This window comes from Dama dama, chromosome 20, assembly GCF_033118175.1.
Source record: "Dama dama isolate Ldn47 chromosome 20, ASM3311817v1, whole genome shotgun sequence".
In the NCBI taxonomy this organism is placed as follows: Eukaryota; Metazoa; Chordata; class Mammalia; order Artiodactyla; family Cervidae; genus Dama; species Dama dama.
In genome coordinates, this window is record NC_083700.1 from 101,299,795 (window position 1) to 101,316,888 (window position 17,094).

Consider the following 17,094-nt stretch of genomic DNA (forward strand, 5'->3'; position numbering starts at 1 on the left):
TTCCCTGGCTAGACCCTCAGCTCCTCCAAAGGCAGAGACCTTTACTGTTTTGTTCATGCTGCGGTGCCAGAATAATGCCTAACATATAGTAGGCACTAAGTAAATATTTGCCAAATGAATATACAACCAGCCAGTTGTCACCATTTTCTTATTTAAATACTCCATTCTTTCTCATTAATTTGGAATTCCATCTTTGGTAGCCTTTCCTGTTTCTTCAATTGTTACTGGCCTTTCTGGATTTCCTCCCTCTTCTTTAGTTATACAATTTATAATTTTCTAAAAAGTCACCAGTTTTCAAATTCATTGACATCAAATTGTGTATTTAAACTTAAAATAATTTCTCTTAAATTCCCTTAAATTTAAACCCGTGTTAATATACATGTTAATAATGTCTTTCTTAATGCTTATTTGTGATTTACTGTTCACTGCTAGTCAGATTAACCTGTGGTTTGTCCGTGTTGTTTGTCTCAGAGAACCAATTTCTTTCGTTGTGGTTGCTGTACTTTTCTCATTCATTTGTTTTTGCTTTCAACTTTATTCATTTCTTCCTTCTAGATTATTTTGCTTTATTTTATTATTTTTCAGCTTCTTGGATTAGATGCTTGATTCATTTAGTTTCAGTCTTTCTTCTTTTATTGTGAAAGTATTTAAGGTTTAAATGCAGCTCTGGTTACATTCCACAGGTTTTTTAAGTAGGATTCTCAATCTTGTATGTTTGTAAATATTCTGCACTTTCAGTTTTGCTGTCCTCTTCGACTCAGATTTAGTTAGCAAAGCATTTTAAAGTTGTCCTGTGTAATTTACTTTTTTATTTGCTTCTTGTTAGTTTCTAATTCTATTGTATTGAGAACTGAGTTTGTGATATCTATTTTGGAATTTGAGATTTTCTTATAGTCTAGTACAAGAACATTTAAGAAAAAAGTGTTTTGTTTCTTGAGTGTATATGAAGTTAAGCTTACTATCTGCAAATCCTCTGTATTTTCTTATATAAGGTTACTTGTACCATTAAATCTTGAGTCATGAGCTTGTTTTGTTTTTGTTTTGCCTTCTCTTTGTAGTGCTAAGAATGTGTTATTTCATATACTTTATGGTTCTGTTGTCCAGGGTGAAGGTAAAGGTTCATGATTTTTGTTTCTTTTTGGAGACTCATTAGCAATATAAAATGCCCCATTTTATTCTAACATATTTGCGTTTTGTCAGATATTAATACTGACTTAACTGAATTCTTTTTGTTACTATTTTGCCTATTGATGTCTTTTTGCTGTTTCTTTGATTTCAACCTTTATTAATTTGTATAAATAGCATATGGCCAGATTTTTTTACCCAACATAATCTCTTGTCTTAAAATAATTTGTTTGCATTCTTGTATTTATGATGTTTTGTCTTACTTTATATCTTTTGTTTATTATACTTTTCCTTTCTTGTTTTCTTTTCCCTTTCCCAACTCTTGCTGGATTAATTGAATTTATCTCCCCTCCCCCACAGTGGTTTAAAAAGGTCTGTATCTTATCTTCCTTCTAAAAATGGTTACCCTTAAATAAAAAACTAAAACCCGTGTTTCTATGTCAATGTCAAGAATTAAATGTTATCTAATTTCCAACAAGATGAGACCATTATTACCCACATTGTTTAGATTCAACTGTACATTTTTCTCCTCTTACTGTTCATCATTGTTTCCTGCATATCCTGCTTTGACCTTTCTTGAATTACTTATTCTGATACAGTTTTTATTTTGTTGGAGTAATTCCTTGAGTAATTTTTTTTTAAAGAAGAGATAAGTGGGTGGCATACTATTTTTAGTGCTTCTCTGTTTGGCTTTGAGACTCGGCTGAGTAACAGTTCTCAGGGTTTTAACTGTTTTCCCTCAGATCTCTGTAGTCTTGGCTCTGTTGCCCTCTAGCAGTTAATGATGTCGATGTCAAGCCCAAAGTCACTTTGATTCTCAAAATTTGTATAGACACTGTCAGAGAGGAAGCTGAGTTCATCGCTCACTGGGTAAGGGGGAACTTCACTTCTATAGCGTCTTGGCATGTCTGGAGGGAAGAGGCAAGATCTGGATTTGTTGATGGTTAGAAGTCTCTAAAACAGGTATGTCAATGTAGGGCTTGACTAGGATCGTGTAAGGAATACATTACAGCAGTCCCAGATCGGTGGAAACAGTGAGGAGGAATTTTGAAATGAGGCAAGAGAATCAGAGAAGAGCTGATGGAGACTTCAGCACGTTTCTGGAATGAACAGTCAATCCATCTGCCAGGGCTGGTGTCTCGTGGAAGTAAATCATGCTCACAGAGGCAGTAAGGTGTCTGGGCTGGTGGTTTCTGTCCCCTGCCCTGTGCCCCAACTTTGGTGTTTCTGGCAGCCAGAGGCATTCACTCATTATCTTTGGCTCTCAGGAATCCCATCCTTCCTGTCCTGTCCTGGCTCCGCTGCCTCTGTGCCAGTTTCCTGGGTGCTCGGCAGGTGGGCCGTCCCTTGTCCATGCTGGATGAGACTGACTGAGCTCTGATTAGATTCTCTGTGCTTCCTTCTCATCTGCTTTTCCTCAGACTTGCTGGCCAGCTGATGCTGCTATGGATCTGTTCTTTCTTGTACATGTCTCTTTTCATCCCAGTGGTGTTTGAGGGAGAGGAGGTAGATGGATGAGCCCGGTTTGCCATGTAGAACCTCAGGCGTGTGTGACATTCCCGGTGACCCGGATGCAGGTGTGTCCACCTGGCTCTCCCACTGGCCACCAGAGGCCAGAGTGGCATTGAGGTGATGCTGAATGAGAGAGAGGAGAGCTGTGGCTCAGTCCTCCTACCTCCTCCCATCTTCTCCTCCAGCCACACCCTTGGGCCTGACTGCATTACCTCACTGACTAAAATGGTTCAGTGACCTCACTGCCCTACAAGATCAAGGCCAGACTATCACATATACCAAGTTCTTTCCCTCCCAACTCTCCCCTCGTGAGTTATCACTGCCCCTCACCTCTAACCAGAGGGACAGAGTGCAATTTCTCGAACGTTCGGTCAGTGTGGGGGCACGCCCTGTGTTTGAAACGCCTTCTCTCTTTCTCACACATTCGACACCGTCAGAACTGACTGCTCCTTCCTTTACACCTTTACCGCACAGCCGCTTAGAACCAGGGATGCTATAACGCATTCCTTTGACTTCTTGCCCCTCCCACGTCCTCACCCCCAACTGTGATCCCCTTGAAGGGAGGGACCGAATCTTTGCTGTCTTTAATCTCCAGGATCTGCTCCCCAGCCTGGCCCCAAGTAGGCACTGAATGCACATCAGTTAAATGAAGGAACAGCCAAGTTAGGTTCTAAAGAGAATTGTTCTGCGCTGACTGTTTGTCACACACCATGCCAGGTCTAGGGGTAGGGGGAATGAGTCTGATGACCCGCCCCAGGTGTATGCTCTGTGCGTGTGTGTATGTGTGTGTGTGTGTGTACTGTCCAACTCTCTGACTCCATGGACTATAATCTGCCAGGCTCCTCTGTCCATGGGATTTTTTTTCAGGCAAGAATACTGGAGTGGGTTGGCATGCCCCACTCCAGGAGGGGGTCTTCCCGACCCAGGGATTAAACCTACATCTCCTGTGACTCCTGCATTGGCAGGCAGGTTCTTTACCACTGTGCTGCCTGGGAAGCCCTACCAAGGCTTTAAGACTCCTGGAATCTGTGGGCATAGAGGGTGCTGTTACGTATTCTGAGAGGCCAGCAAATGTGCTGTGGGTATTCTGGGGAGGCAGGACTTGAGTCCAGTTTGGGGTGAGCTGGCTGAGCTTTCTGAGAAAGGTGGGTAGGATTTGGCCAAGTAGACATGCTTATAGGGGAGGGGAGTAGATGTGAACAAGGTTCAGAGTTGGGAAAGCATGGGCTATATTTATAGGATAACATGTTTGGAGACCTTGGTGTTTCTATACTGGGAGGGATAGAGATAACTCTTTTTATTAATAATTTGAGATCTATTGGAGGGTGTGAGGTTGGATCTGGGGATGGTATAAAAATGTGAGGTTGTGACAAGTTTGGATGACTTGGACAACAGAATCAGGAAAGAATAGACAGGAGCCACGGAGCAAGTTCCATTACACTGCTGTGTGGTGCTGTGATGCTGCTCTGGAGTGTGGGATGGGGTTGACTGGATTTGAGAACAGTGGGTAAAGCAGAGGGACTTTGGTTAGCTGTGCCTTCATAGGAATCAGCAGTAAGATGTAGTTGCCAAAACGTGAACTATTCCAAAGCTGGGTCAATAAAAACATGGTGCCCGAAAGAAGGAAGGTGACAGTGCCCCAGACCTGCATGCAGGTTATCCCAGACCTAGATTACTAGAATGATGAAACAGTATCCATAGTATGACATGGGCCGAGCCCCGTGCCAGGCATTGGTCCAGACCTTTTAGGTGTATGGAATCATTAAACCCCTGGGAGGTATTTGTCATTCTTAGCCCCTCTTATCAGGCACAGCAAGGCTCAGCAACTTTGCAAAGCAGAGGTAATGAGGAGAAGGCCCTAAGTAGAACCCAGGTATCCTGGCCCTAGGAGCCAGGACACCCATTCTCAGTTGCCATTTCACATTGCCTCCAGCAGACACACCAGAGTACAGAGTGGTGACTCTAGATTCAACTAGAATGCCTAGGCTTTCTTGATCATGAAACACGTTCCTCTGCATGTTCTTGTTTGATTCTTGAATCAGCCTGGTAAGTTGGTTATTAAAAACTGATGCAGTAAACGTTGCCTCCCTTGGCCCTCAATGCTCTGTTTTGTTTAGTGATTTGGGGAATACAGTGAGCTCTTATGTCTATTATTGTGTTTAATTCTCACCCAGGCCCCACTATGAGTCACTTCTGCAGGTTGTCTTGGTTTTCTCTTGCTGTGCAACAAATTACCTCCAAGCCAGTGGCCAAAAACAAGCCTCCTTTGTAAGCTCGAAGTCCTATAGTTCTGAAGTCTGGCACAGAGTGGCTGGGTTCTCTGCTCAGGGCTGCAATCAGGGTATTTGTAGCCTGAGTTCTCATCTGGAGGCTCAGAGGGAAATTTCACTTTTCCAGACTCATTCACTTGTTTGAATCCATGTCCTAGGGAGTTGCTGGGGTTCAGCAGGGGGTTGTTCTCAGCTCCAAGAGGCTGCCCTCAGATCTTTACCAGATGGCCTCCTCCATCTGCAAGTCAGCAAGTGCATGGCGAATCCTTCCCCTGATTCTAAGCCCTATGACTTCCTCTTTTTGTGACCAACCAGAGACAACTCTGCTTTTAAAGGATTTTCTCAATTAGGTCAAGCCCATGGAATAATCAGACAAGGCAATGGCAGCCCACTCCAATACTCTTGCCTGGGAAATCCCATGGACAGAGGAGCCTGGTAGGCTGCAGTCCATGGGTTGTGAAGAGTCAGGCACGACTGAGCAACTTCACTTTCACTTTTCACTTTCGTGCACTGGAGAAGGAAATGGCAAACCACTCCAGTATTCTTGCCTGGAGAATCCAAGGGACGGGGGAGCCCTGGTGGGCTGCCATCTTTGGGGTCGCACAGAGTCAGACACGACTGATGTGACTTAGCAGCAGCAGCAGCAACATGGAGTAATCTCCCTATTTTAAGGTCAAGTGTGCCTATAGCATAACCTAATTGTTAAGAGTAAGATCCATCATATTCACAGTCCTGAGGATCATGCAGGATGTGTTCACCAGGGAGACAGGAAACCTAAGCACCATCTTAGAATTCTACCTGCTTGCTGATAAACAAATAGAGGCTCAGAGAAGTTCGGTGTCTGATAAAAGGTAGAACATGGTAGGCACCCGGGCCACCACACCACACCGTCTCCCCAGGCCACTTGGGAATCTGTCCCTGCCCCAAGACAAGCAGCCTGGGAGGAGCTGGGGGCCTGGGCCATCTGGGACCAGTGGACATTGTTCTATGTGTAAAGAAGTTGACCAGGCAAACTCTCTGATCACGTTTCTTGACCATCCCCTGCAGGATTCAAAGCACGAACCCGGCAGCCTCCAACTAGTTCATGGAGGAGCCTCGAGAGATACTGGCCAGGCGAGCTCTCCCTTGCAGAGGGAAGAACACAGTGTGAGAGGAGGCAGCTGCCACAGCAGTGGACATGAACGCTGGTTTTCAAAGAGAACAGCGTTTTAGTTTTGGTCATCGCAAGTGGTGCCTTCAACACAGGTAGGAAATGCGTGGTCCTCAAATACGCTTGCTGGGGGCTCCACGTGGTCTTTCTTGCCTGAGCTTGCTAGAGTCCTTCCTCTTTATAATGGATGATGGTGATGATGATGGTGATGATGACGACAAAATGGATGATGATGGTGATGAGGTTTTGATGATGATGCCTTCCTTGAGCCTCTGTGAAAGCTGGACCTCCTCGGGACTTCCTTGGTCAGGAGTACAGTAGAAACCTTGAAAATCAATACTCTTTTACTGCTGCACACTCTCTCCCCTCAGATGTAGTTTTGTCTCTCCAGTCCCTCAGTTTCCAGTCTGTCCTTGGCAACAACTCTTCTTAAGGGACCACAGTCTCCCTGCAGACCAGCCTCACTGTATCTCCTGCGGGCTAGAGCTCTGCCCACTTCTCTGTGCTCCCTGCCCCGCAATGGGTCTTGCCTAAAAAGCCCCGTCCCTAGTCAGAGGATCACAACAGAGCAGCATCTTTCTGGGTCCTCCTGGATGTGAAGAAATGAAAGAATATTGGGTTCTAGGTTTGGCCTGCATATTAGAATCACCTGGAGTTTTTAAAAATTCCAGTGGCAGGGCCCCACCTTCAGAGAGACTGACTAAATGGGCCTGGGAAAGGCCCCAGTATGGCTAGGCGTGCTCTCTCTCTCTCTCTCTCTCTCTCTCTCTCTCTCTCTATATATATATATATATATATATATATATATATCCATTTAATTCATTTTTAGCTCTTCAGGTATGAGTTGTGGTTTCAGGTTATAAGTTCAGGCTGTGGTTCAGTTTAGGTGTGTAGGATTAGAAGCTTCTTGGGTCAGGAATATAAATCTTTGGATGTTTTGTCTGGCCATGGAATGTATCAGAATCGTCCAGGGATAAGGAGAGGGAGGGAGGGAGTGCCTGGGTTTAAAAAAAAAAAAAAAGGAAGAAAATAGATTTCTTGACCCACCCAGACATGCTGTCTGCATCAGGCTCTTGGGGCTGAGGACACAGGGATCTGTATTTTTATGTTGGTCTAGCGGAGGTCTGGGTGCCTGGGGCCTCTCTCTGGGGCCCCTGGAGATGCCTGTCCTGTATCTGGGTCTGTGGGCTCAGCTGTGAGTCCCAGCGGGTGCTTCCCAGCCTGGCGTGCCATGAACGGTGCTCTTTCTCTTCCTCTGGGCAGAAGTTTTCTCACCTACAGAGAAGAGGATAGGGCCTCTGGCAACCCTCAGAGACAGCCTCTCTGTAGCTGCTTGAACTGTGGGGGGTCTGGGCCTGGGCCTCTGCGCACAGCTCAGCAGTGCCACATGGACCCCCTAGACCCAGGCTATGATCAGGTTCTCCAGTAGAGGTGGAAGAATCATCCCCTGGACTCTAAGGAAGGGTGCCCTGGCATTTGAACCTCAGTTTCAGGGGATGTGTAAATGTGGAACTTAATAGTAGAGCCTCTGGATCTTCCCAAGTTCAAATCCCAGCTTCAGCATTTACTGGTTTGGGAGGCAGGTTGCTTAGTTTCTGCCTCGTGTTTCTTGCTTGGAAAATAGGAGAGTTGAGGCCCTTGCCACACAGGGCTGCCAGGGAGGTACCAGTGAGGCCCTGGAGTGTTGCCAGACACCTAGCCAGGGCTCCGCAAGATGGGCAGCCCTCCTGCAAGCAGGCCGGCTGCCGCGCCTCCCTCCTCACTGCTGCCCTATGTGTCAGCCAGGCTCTGCTGCCTGGTCCCAGTGCCTGAGTTCCTCAGAGAGAGTCAGGGCGAAATTAAGGGCCGATGCTGCACATGGGGCCTGGGCACACTGCAGACAAGATTTGTCCTGCAGAAACCCCAGCAAGGCTGGTTCTATTGCCTCTTTCATACAGATAAGGAAACTGCACAAAGAGGTCCAGTAATTTAAAGACAGTCACACATCTAACAAGGAGCTGAGCCTCTGGCTACAAAAGATCCAGTACTTTCTTCTCCACTAACATGCTTCCTGAAGAATGGCAGTAACAGCTTCAAGGATGACTCCTGCTCCAGGGATGTCTGTGTTTTAACAGAAATCAGTAGTACCATAATATATATGAATGGGTCCCCCTTCCTCGGCATCCTGGGATACCTTGTGGTACCCTGATTTAGCATTTATCTCTTTCATACCCATCACAGTTAGCTGCACATGGTCTGCTCCACTGGCAGTATCAGGGTAGGGTCTGGATTTAGGCAGCTTGGTGTACAGGAGATATCTGAAGTAAGCTGGAAATAGAAACTTCTGAGGGTTGCAGGCAGAGACCTGGGGACACTGTCGTGGGGAATCAGATGGAGAATCCTCCCCAGACCTGGCACTAGCCCTCTCTTACTTTACTCTCACAGTCTCTTTTTCTGTCCACTGAGTCCCTGCCAACTGCATGGAAGAATCTAGGAGATGGGACTGACCCAGAGGCAAACGAGCTATCAGTTCCAGAGAGAAATCTGGTCCCCACCCCTTCCCGTGCCCCCTCTGGGGAATACAAACATAGGTGACTAATGGGGTGCTGACTCAGCGCTTCTGAAGTGTCCAGACTCACAAGGCCTACTGCGGGCACAGCTTCCCCCAGTCACTGGCGGGGAAGCTAGAATACCTGGCATCTGAGTGAGGTGGAGGGCTCAGGCCCAGGCTGGCAGGGGTGCCAGGCAAGAGCCAACCATGTGCCAGCCTTCAGTGGCCTTGCAGAATCCCTCATGCTGGTGGTGGGGGTTGGGGGGTATGGAGGGGTGGTAATTAGCACCATTTGAGGCTTGGAAATGAATATGTTGGATTATGTATTTGTGGAGTCGTGGCCCCTCACATTTAGTATGGTCCTGGACTGGGGCTCTCTCCAGAATAAATGTGATTTCTGAATGAGTGATTAGAGGGTGGATCTAATTTGGAAATGGATATGAAAGCATTTTCTCAGCAGCAAAGCTTTCTCTAGTAGTTTTCAAGCTTTTAGAGTTTTAGGAGCCATTTAAAAAAGTAAAATCCTGCACGGAATGCCAAGTTAAAGTGGTAGTTTATTAACACCCATTTATTTTCTAAGTTCAAAATTTTTACATCTATTTATTATGAGCATCCATTAACAGAGCAATGATTCAGCTTTGATGCATAAAAACATTAGAAGCTAAGGGTCTAGATCAGGCATCTGCAAACTATAGCCTATGGGCCTAACCCAGGCTGCTGCCTGATTTGTGTAAATGAAATCTTTTTGGAACACTGCCATGTCATTCGTTTAAACATTATTTATGGCGACTTTCCCACTCTAATGGCAGAGTTGAGGAGTTGTGACAGAGACTGTCTGTCCCACAAAGCCAAAAATATTTACTCTTTGGCCCTGTATAGAAGAAGTTTGCTGGTGTCTGTTCTAGATGGTCGTTGAATCAGTATATCAGCTGTAACATCCAGGATCACTTTGTCTTTTTTTTTGTTTTGTTTGGCTTGGTTGCATGGTATTAAGAAAGTTCTAAATCGTATCAATAAAATGATGTGAATTGGTAACAGATTTCTCACAGCCGACTGTGCAGCCCAGGATGGGCCTTTAGTTTAATGTTATGTGGACATTTGGGGAGGAGGAGACGGGGATTCTGGTCTGCATCACTAATAGTATCAAACATTTGCTTGAATTCCTTCTTCTTACAGCACTCAGGAAGCATACAGTAATTTGTGACATCTTTGTGGTAATCCATGTAACCCATTCTCATATCACTGAAAGCTTCAGCATGTACTTGTTTGTGTGGTTTTACAGAAGTGTGTATTGTCCTGAACTTCAAAAACAACAATATAAAGATGCCCTGTAAAGAGCTCCAATCTTTCTAGTTGAAGACACATTTCAATCCTGAAGTTCCAGATCCACCAAGATATGCACAAACCACAGCTGGCCACACCCGTTGTGAAGTGTGCCATCAAACACCTTTGGATGTGCAGGTCTGTTTTTCCTAACAGTTTTAACAGGAGTCAAACTATATTTTTAGGGTAAAATTCTCACATGACATTTGAAGAACCTCTGAAACACCTCTGCAGAACATGATTTGAAAACCGGTCCTTCAGCAAACATTGGTGGTTCTCTTTTCTGTGCTATAGGACAACAGTGGAGCCAAGGATGCTGAGGGTTGGGGTTGGGAGGCTCAGGAGAAAGTAGTGAAAGATGGCAGAGGACAGAAGCAAGGTGATGCTGTCAGTGGCAGAGAGGATCATGGGGCAGGGGAGGGGCATCAGTAATGGAAAAAGTACTTGGGAAACACAGAGAAGTCCCAGGAGCCCCTGCTGAAGCTGGGAGGTGTCTCCTAACAATTGATGACTTAACACAGTTCCCCAGGGCTGCTCTAACAGTGTCCAGCCATAGGCTCGGAAGAAAAGGTCCAAAAGATTAAAATATACTGAAAAATGTGGAAGGCACATACAAATCGCTTCTAATCATCATGCTGAAGACCTTTGAGGCCAGTCAGCAGATCAAGACAGGGGAAGGGAGCAAGGGAGATGAAAAGGGGTGACAGAGGGGTCCTCTGGGTCAGCTCACTAAATCAGTTTATGCAGGAGGCGGAGCACGAGCATGGGTGATAACTTGCCAGTGACCTGAATGGGGACAGATGTCAAGGCCCCAAGGAGGGGGTGACTGGGGTTGGACAGTGGCTTTGGGCATTCAAGGCAAAGCCCACACAGCCAGGAATAAAACCCAGGAGTCCCAGCTCCCGGGCCCCCTGCCTTCCCTTGGTGGGCTGGAGAAGGGAGGGGCAGGCCGGTAGCTTCAGGAGGCTGTGGGCTGGAGAAGGCCTCTCACAGATAAAAAAGCATGAGTTCTTTCTGAGGTTTTGCTGCTCACCCCATAGAAAAAGAACATTTTTAGATTTTAAAAGGATGACCTCATTTTTTTTCTTATTTACATAGCCCTGTTTGTTTATATAGCCCTTTAAAAATAGCCAGCGTGTGCTAAGCTTAGTGCTCCCTCCCACCACCAGCGGCAGAGCCACTGTGTGGGGAGAAACACCTTTTCATCTAAGAGAGGGGCAGCCTTGTTTCCGAGGACAGATGGGAGCAAAACGGGACAGGTAGGAAGTTTCGTGGTTTTTCATGTCGCTCTTCCAAAATAGCCACACGCCTGCCTCCCACTTCCTGCCTGACTCGACTCAGATCGATTTTCTCCTGCCGAGGACTTGTGTTCCGTGAATTCTCAGCTAAGCTTGAAGGGATCCGTCAACAAGCAAACAGGCTGGAGCCCAGAGACCTTGAGCTTGGCATTTTGCATCCCAACTCTGCTGCTTCCCAGCTGTGTGACTTTGGGCAAGCTGCTTTACCTCTCTGTGTCCCATCTGTGAGATGGGGATAACAACACTACCTGCAGTGGCTGTGCAGATTAAATGAGGGAGTACATGTGAAAGGCTTAACCTGAGGCGGGCACGCAGCAACTCTTAATAACCCTCCTAATCAGCAACAGCAATTGTGACAGCTATCCCCTCACCTGGACAGTTTGTTACAGCAGCCTCCCAGCCGTGTTCCCTTCCTGCCGGCTTGACAGCTCCAGCCCATCGCTGTGCTGGCCCAGAGTAATACAAAGATGAAGCACCAATCTGACCATGCTGTCTCTTGCTTAAAATCGACCCACAGTTTTCAACCACTATGGCCGGGATCTGCAGAACTTTCTCAAAATGGCCAGATGTAAATCTTTTAAGCTTGGCCGCCCATACAATAGCCTTTTGCAGCTACTCATCTTCGCCATTGTAACGTGAAAGCAGCCATGAACAGTGTGTAGCAGAATGGGCGTGCCTGAATTCCAGTAAAACTTCATGGACAAAAACAGGCAGCGGGCTGGATTTGCCAACCCCTGACCTACAGGACGAGTCTAACTCCTTGGCTCAGCATTCCCAGCCCAGCGGTTCCCGTCTTCTCCGTCCCTCTTACTCCTGCTCCCCGGCTCTGGGGGAACTCCTCGTGCTTGACCCCTTGCACATTCTTTCTGGGCTTTCCTCCTCTGCCTCCAGGGTGACCCTGCCCCCACGCATTAGGAACCTTTGCTCTGGGATTCTGTGGCCCCCTGTCTTCACTTCCATGCTGTTTTTACTGTTAGAGAGGGTATCCCCAGGCAGGGACTCTGCCTTCCTCCTTCCTGTGACACAGCAGTGAAGCTTTGGGCTTTGTAGATGCTCAATAAGCATTTGTGTTTGAACACAAATATCTGTGAGACAGATGGGTACTCTCGAGGAGCTTACGGGCTGGTTAGAAGCTAGAATGTGAGCTGGTGAAAAGCCAGCCAGGGTACCGATTACAAATCAGAAGAAGGAGAAGGCATTTGAGTCGGACCCTACAATGTAGACAAAAGACTATCAGAGATAGGGAGGTCAGGAAGGCTTTCTGTGCTGGGGAAATGGCAGGAGATCAGACCCAGATTTGGGTTCAGGGTGATGAATGGACAGACCAGTAGGGTGAGGGTCTGATCAGGGGCTGGGGTGGATCATGAGGGAGTTTGGACTTTCTCCTGTGAGCCAGAATTTCCCTAAGCGTGATCCACAGCTCTCTCTCTACTCCAACAGAATTTCCTGGGCTGTTACTTTAAAATGCAGCTTCTGGGATTCTGTCTCAGACTGGAGTCTAGGAGCTACAGAGGGGTCTATAAGAGGCTGTAACATGTTTGGGGGTGATGGTCATAAACTGATGATCTTCACATGGACATCACCTGTGGGTATCACCACCAGGCTGAGGAGAGGCAAGGTAGGAATTCTTATCTTCTCCCAAAGCACAGGAGGACACCCAAGCTCAGAAACAGCAATTGACTTGCCCGAGGTCACACTGCAAATTACTTGAAGATATGGGCCTGACTAGTTTTGGGACGTGGTCTGGGGTGGTCCTAGAGGTTTCACAGAGGGAGGAGGACTCATGGGAGCTGTCCCCAGTGCCAAGTCAGTGAGAAAGTGAAAGTATTAGTCACTCAGTTGTGCCCCACTCTATGTGACCCCGTGGACCAGCCAGGCTCCTCTGTCCATGAAATTCTCCAGGCAAGAATACTGGAGTAGGTACCATTCCCTTCTCCAGAGGATCTTCCCAACCCAGGGATTGAACCTGGGTCTACTGCATTGGAGGCAAATCCTTTACTGTCTGAGCCACCACAGAAGCCCCCAGATGTTGAACAAATGAGGGAATGGGTGGGGCGGGTGGATGGATGGACAATATGGGGGCAGAGGAGAATGGAATTCTGAGGTAGTTCTGATGTTGTCAGCCTGGAGGTTTAGAATGGTAATACCAGAGGCAGAGGAGGAGAAAAGATGAGTTTGGTGCTAAGCATATTGAGTTTGAGAGGTCAGCGGGATACCAAGCCAAGATGCTGGCGGCTGGAAATGCAGGGTTGGGGAGTTCCAGGAAGAGGGCTGGTGATCTGCTCAGCTGTGGAAGCTGCTGGTGGGGTAAAGTGAGAAATGCCGAGAGAGACAAGTAGGGGATTAAGGACCAAAGCCTGAGCAATGAGCACAGGCATCCAGGAAGAAAAGGCTCGGGTGAAAGAGTCAGAGAAGAAGTGTTCAGAGGGCCAGGAGCAGAGTCAGGATGGGCCAGGACAGACAAAGAAAAGAGAGATTTCAACAGTCAATCATCTGGGTAGCTCAGCTTGGGCCCCTCTTTAGAATAAAACCAGCCAACCTCAGAGAAACTGTGCCATAGGTAAATAAAAATGTCAATCCAAATGAAACCAAAATCACGAGTTTCTGTTTGCTTGGGATTTGTGCTCCCGGCCAGCAGAGCTGCAGGTATGGGCGAGCGAGTGAATCCTGGGCCCGCCTGTCCCACCTGTCAGGACAAGCCCTGCCTTTTGGGCTCTGCCCGGTTCTGGTTGGCATGCTTCCTGGGGATCCCTCTGTTGCTCGGAGCCTTCACCTTCCTCTCCTATGCCTAACTGTTCCCCTTCCCTTCCACTTCCCTCTTTATTCATTCGACAGATTTTTCTTTGGGGGAATAGAGCTCTGTGCAGGGGATCTTAGCTGAGGCCCCCAACCCCAGTGGGACCTACCACTCACCCACTGGAGAGCTTCAAGAAACAGAAAGATTCCTGGGTTTGCAGATTCAAGTTGCCTCAAAGCAGGGAGGAGCCAGTCGTGCCTGGGCCCTCACACCCCCGTCTGGGCAGCCTCTGTGTGGCCGCCTCTGTGAATGAGCCATTCTGGGTCAGCTCTGCCTGGGCTGGGTTGGGGAAGCACTGAGGCCCGGGTGTCTGGGTGTTTCCCCCATAAGTCCCTGTAAATATAGCATCTGGGCAGTCTCCCAGCTGGCCTCCCGGGAGCCTTCAGAGTCTCTCATTTCGCTGATCCTGCATGTGCCCCTAAACTCATCCCCTCCCCCGACTCCTAACACGCGCACACACTCACACACGCTATGCAATAAGGACACCAGGACCTCCATCACCGTTATGCACCCTAACAGGGGTATATCAAACTTAAAACCCACCCTGCCTGGACAGAAGTTGACACGTACTAAGAGTCACCAAGTCGTTAAGACACACACAGAATTGGACATTACTGAGAGACTGGACCAGAACAACAGCAACAACCATTTAAGGTGACAAAGTACACCAATGCCTGCCTCTTGCAGGGGGAAAATAGACAAATACGTTGTCACCTTATCACACACTCTTTTATGAGATATTAAAGATAAGAATCTATTATCTATATAAGAAGTGTAAAGATATTATCTTTTACTTATATAAAGTGTGTGGTGGCAATGACAAGATGCCATCAGGAACGGAATCAGGTGGTCAGGATGGATCTGCCTGAGAAGTGGCATCTGAGCAAAGACCTGGGCATGAATAGAGGAACCTGGCAGGCTACAGTCCCTGGGGTTCCAAAGGAGTTGGACATGACTTAGTGACTGAACAACAAACAATAGCAAAGGAGTGAGGGAGTGAGCCCTGGGGCATCTGGAGAAGAGTGTTCTGGGCAGAGGTGGGAACCTGCCAGGTGGGAACAGCAAGGAGGCCAGTGTGACTGGAGGGGTAGGGGTAGGGGAAGAGGAGGAACAGAGGCTGGAGAGGTGATGGCAGAGGGTGAATGTGTGCAGGTAATTGAGAAGCTGCTGGAGGTCCAAGCCCTGGAGTGGCCTGGCCTGCTGGATGTTCTAGAAAGGTCACCTGGCTATGTGTGAAGACCACACTGCAGGAAGCCAGGGTAGCATGGCAGGCTGGTGCTATCATCAAGAGGTGATAGTGTGGCCAGGGTGGCAGCCTTGGGAAGTGGTTGGATTCTGCGTGCAGTCTGAAGGCAGAGCCAACGTGATCCACCAACAGATGGGAGGTGTAGTGTGAAAAAAAGGAAATTAGGCAGGAGAGCTCTGCTGGTGCTCACATTTGCTCACACTGCTCTCAGGCTTCTCTAAGCCTCAGTTTCCTCATCTGGAAAATGGGGCCATTGGATAGATGACTTCCAGGTCACTTCTGATTTGAAAACTCACAACTTCAGCTTAAGTCACTGGTGGCTAGGGTGATCAGGGAAGGCTTTGAGAATGTGAGGTGGGACTTGGGCTTTAAAAGGGGGACTTAGACTAGACACAACTGACGGAAAAAGAGAAAGGAGAGGGGAGTTACAGGCAGAGGAAATGACCAGAGCACAGACTAGTAGGCATGGTCATGAGGCCAGAGAGTGGTGCTGGGGCCCAGGACCACGTGAGGAGGCTGCCAGGGCTACAGGGATGGGCAAGCTATGCCCTCTGGAATAAACCAGCAGGTTCAGGGCCCGAGCCTTTTCTGCAAACACTGAGGCCCTCAATTTTGAGCCTGTTCAGATGGATACACTCAGGCAGGAAGCAACAAGGCTTGGCTGCTGTCCGGGGAGAGTTCACCTCCTGGCCCGGCATTGCATAACCGCAGAGTCTGCTGAGCGCAAGGAGACTCTTCTGTGTGGCAGCCAGAGTGGCAAGCCTGGTGGCTCCGGGCTCTGGCACCGACCCGTAGCGGAACAAACAGCCTCCCTTCCCAGATAATGGCCCTCATTGAGCATTGTGTCCATGGCCAGCACCCAGCGCAGGGCAACTCAGCCTGGGTAAGTTTCCTCTCTTGGCTGCTTAGCAAAATATTTACACTACGCCTTTCTAGTAAGACGGTTCCTAGGAACCAGCAGGCAGACAAGCTAGAGAAAAGTGCCCCCCAGTGACCTTGTTCCTGGCTCAGAGAGATGCTTTTGCACACCCATTGTGTGAACCTGGGTTGGTCATTGCCCTCCAGGGCTCTTTCATAAAATAAGGTATTGAGCTGGAAGATATGTGAAGTTCTATCTGGCTCCAAAATTATTGGCATTTTCTCTAAGTGAAGAATAAGTCCATTTTCTCCTTGGATGCGGGTAGAATTGGTCTGTCCTTTAATGTTTCACAAAGGGCCTCTTTCTCAGGAAGGCATGTGTGTGATTTGGGGGAAACTGAAATGAGAACTCTGAACCCCCCACTGACTTGGATCTCTCCTCCTGCACTGTTCGCACCAGCAAAAATGCTGCCCCTCTGTGTGTTTGTGTTTTTTTAGAGGGGAGGAGGTCATCCTAGATGATGCTGCACTTTAAGAGGTATCTGGACCAGCCATAGGGGACAACCAACCATGTGATCAGAGGGACACTTGGGAAAACTGGGAAAGAGGACTGTCATTAACCATCCCAGGGGTCATCTTGGAAAAGAGAGGTCAGAGGTGTGAGGTGGGCACAGAGCACTAAATTAGCAGAGAGAAGGCACATTTGCTATAAGGCTGCTGCTGCTGCTAAGTCACTTCAGTCGTGTCCGACTCTCTGTGACCCCATGGACTGCAGCCCACCAGGCTCCTCCGTCCATGGGATTCTCCAGGCAAGATTACTGGAGTCCTGGATTTAGTACTGCCATTTAGTACTGGATTTATTGATGTATCAATATTTAACAAATATATTTAATTTTTAAAGAATATTTCAAATAACAACAAAGCACACAATAGGAAAAACAGCAGTAAACCCATCATCCCACTTAAAAAGACTTCCGCAAACACA

The 17,094-nt window shown here is 47.7% G+C and overlaps 1 protein-coding gene across 3 annotated transcripts in view; it reads left to right on the forward strand.

Moving 5' to 3' along the window:
- Window positions 1-17,094, forward strand: part of HIVEP3 (HIVEP zinc finger 3) — a 533,741-nt gene that overhangs the window by 424,337 nt on the left and 92,310 nt on the right. For 2 of the 3 annotated variants that reach the window (XM_061122235.1, XM_061122236.1), the window contains exon 2: window positions 5,955-6,152. The gene's annotated coding sequence lies outside the window, so the exon portion shown is untranslated. Of the gene's footprint in view, window positions 1-5,954; window positions 6,153-9,869; window positions 10,049-17,094 lie in introns of all 3 variants that reach the window. The other variant, XM_061122237.1, reaches the window with a different exon arrangement.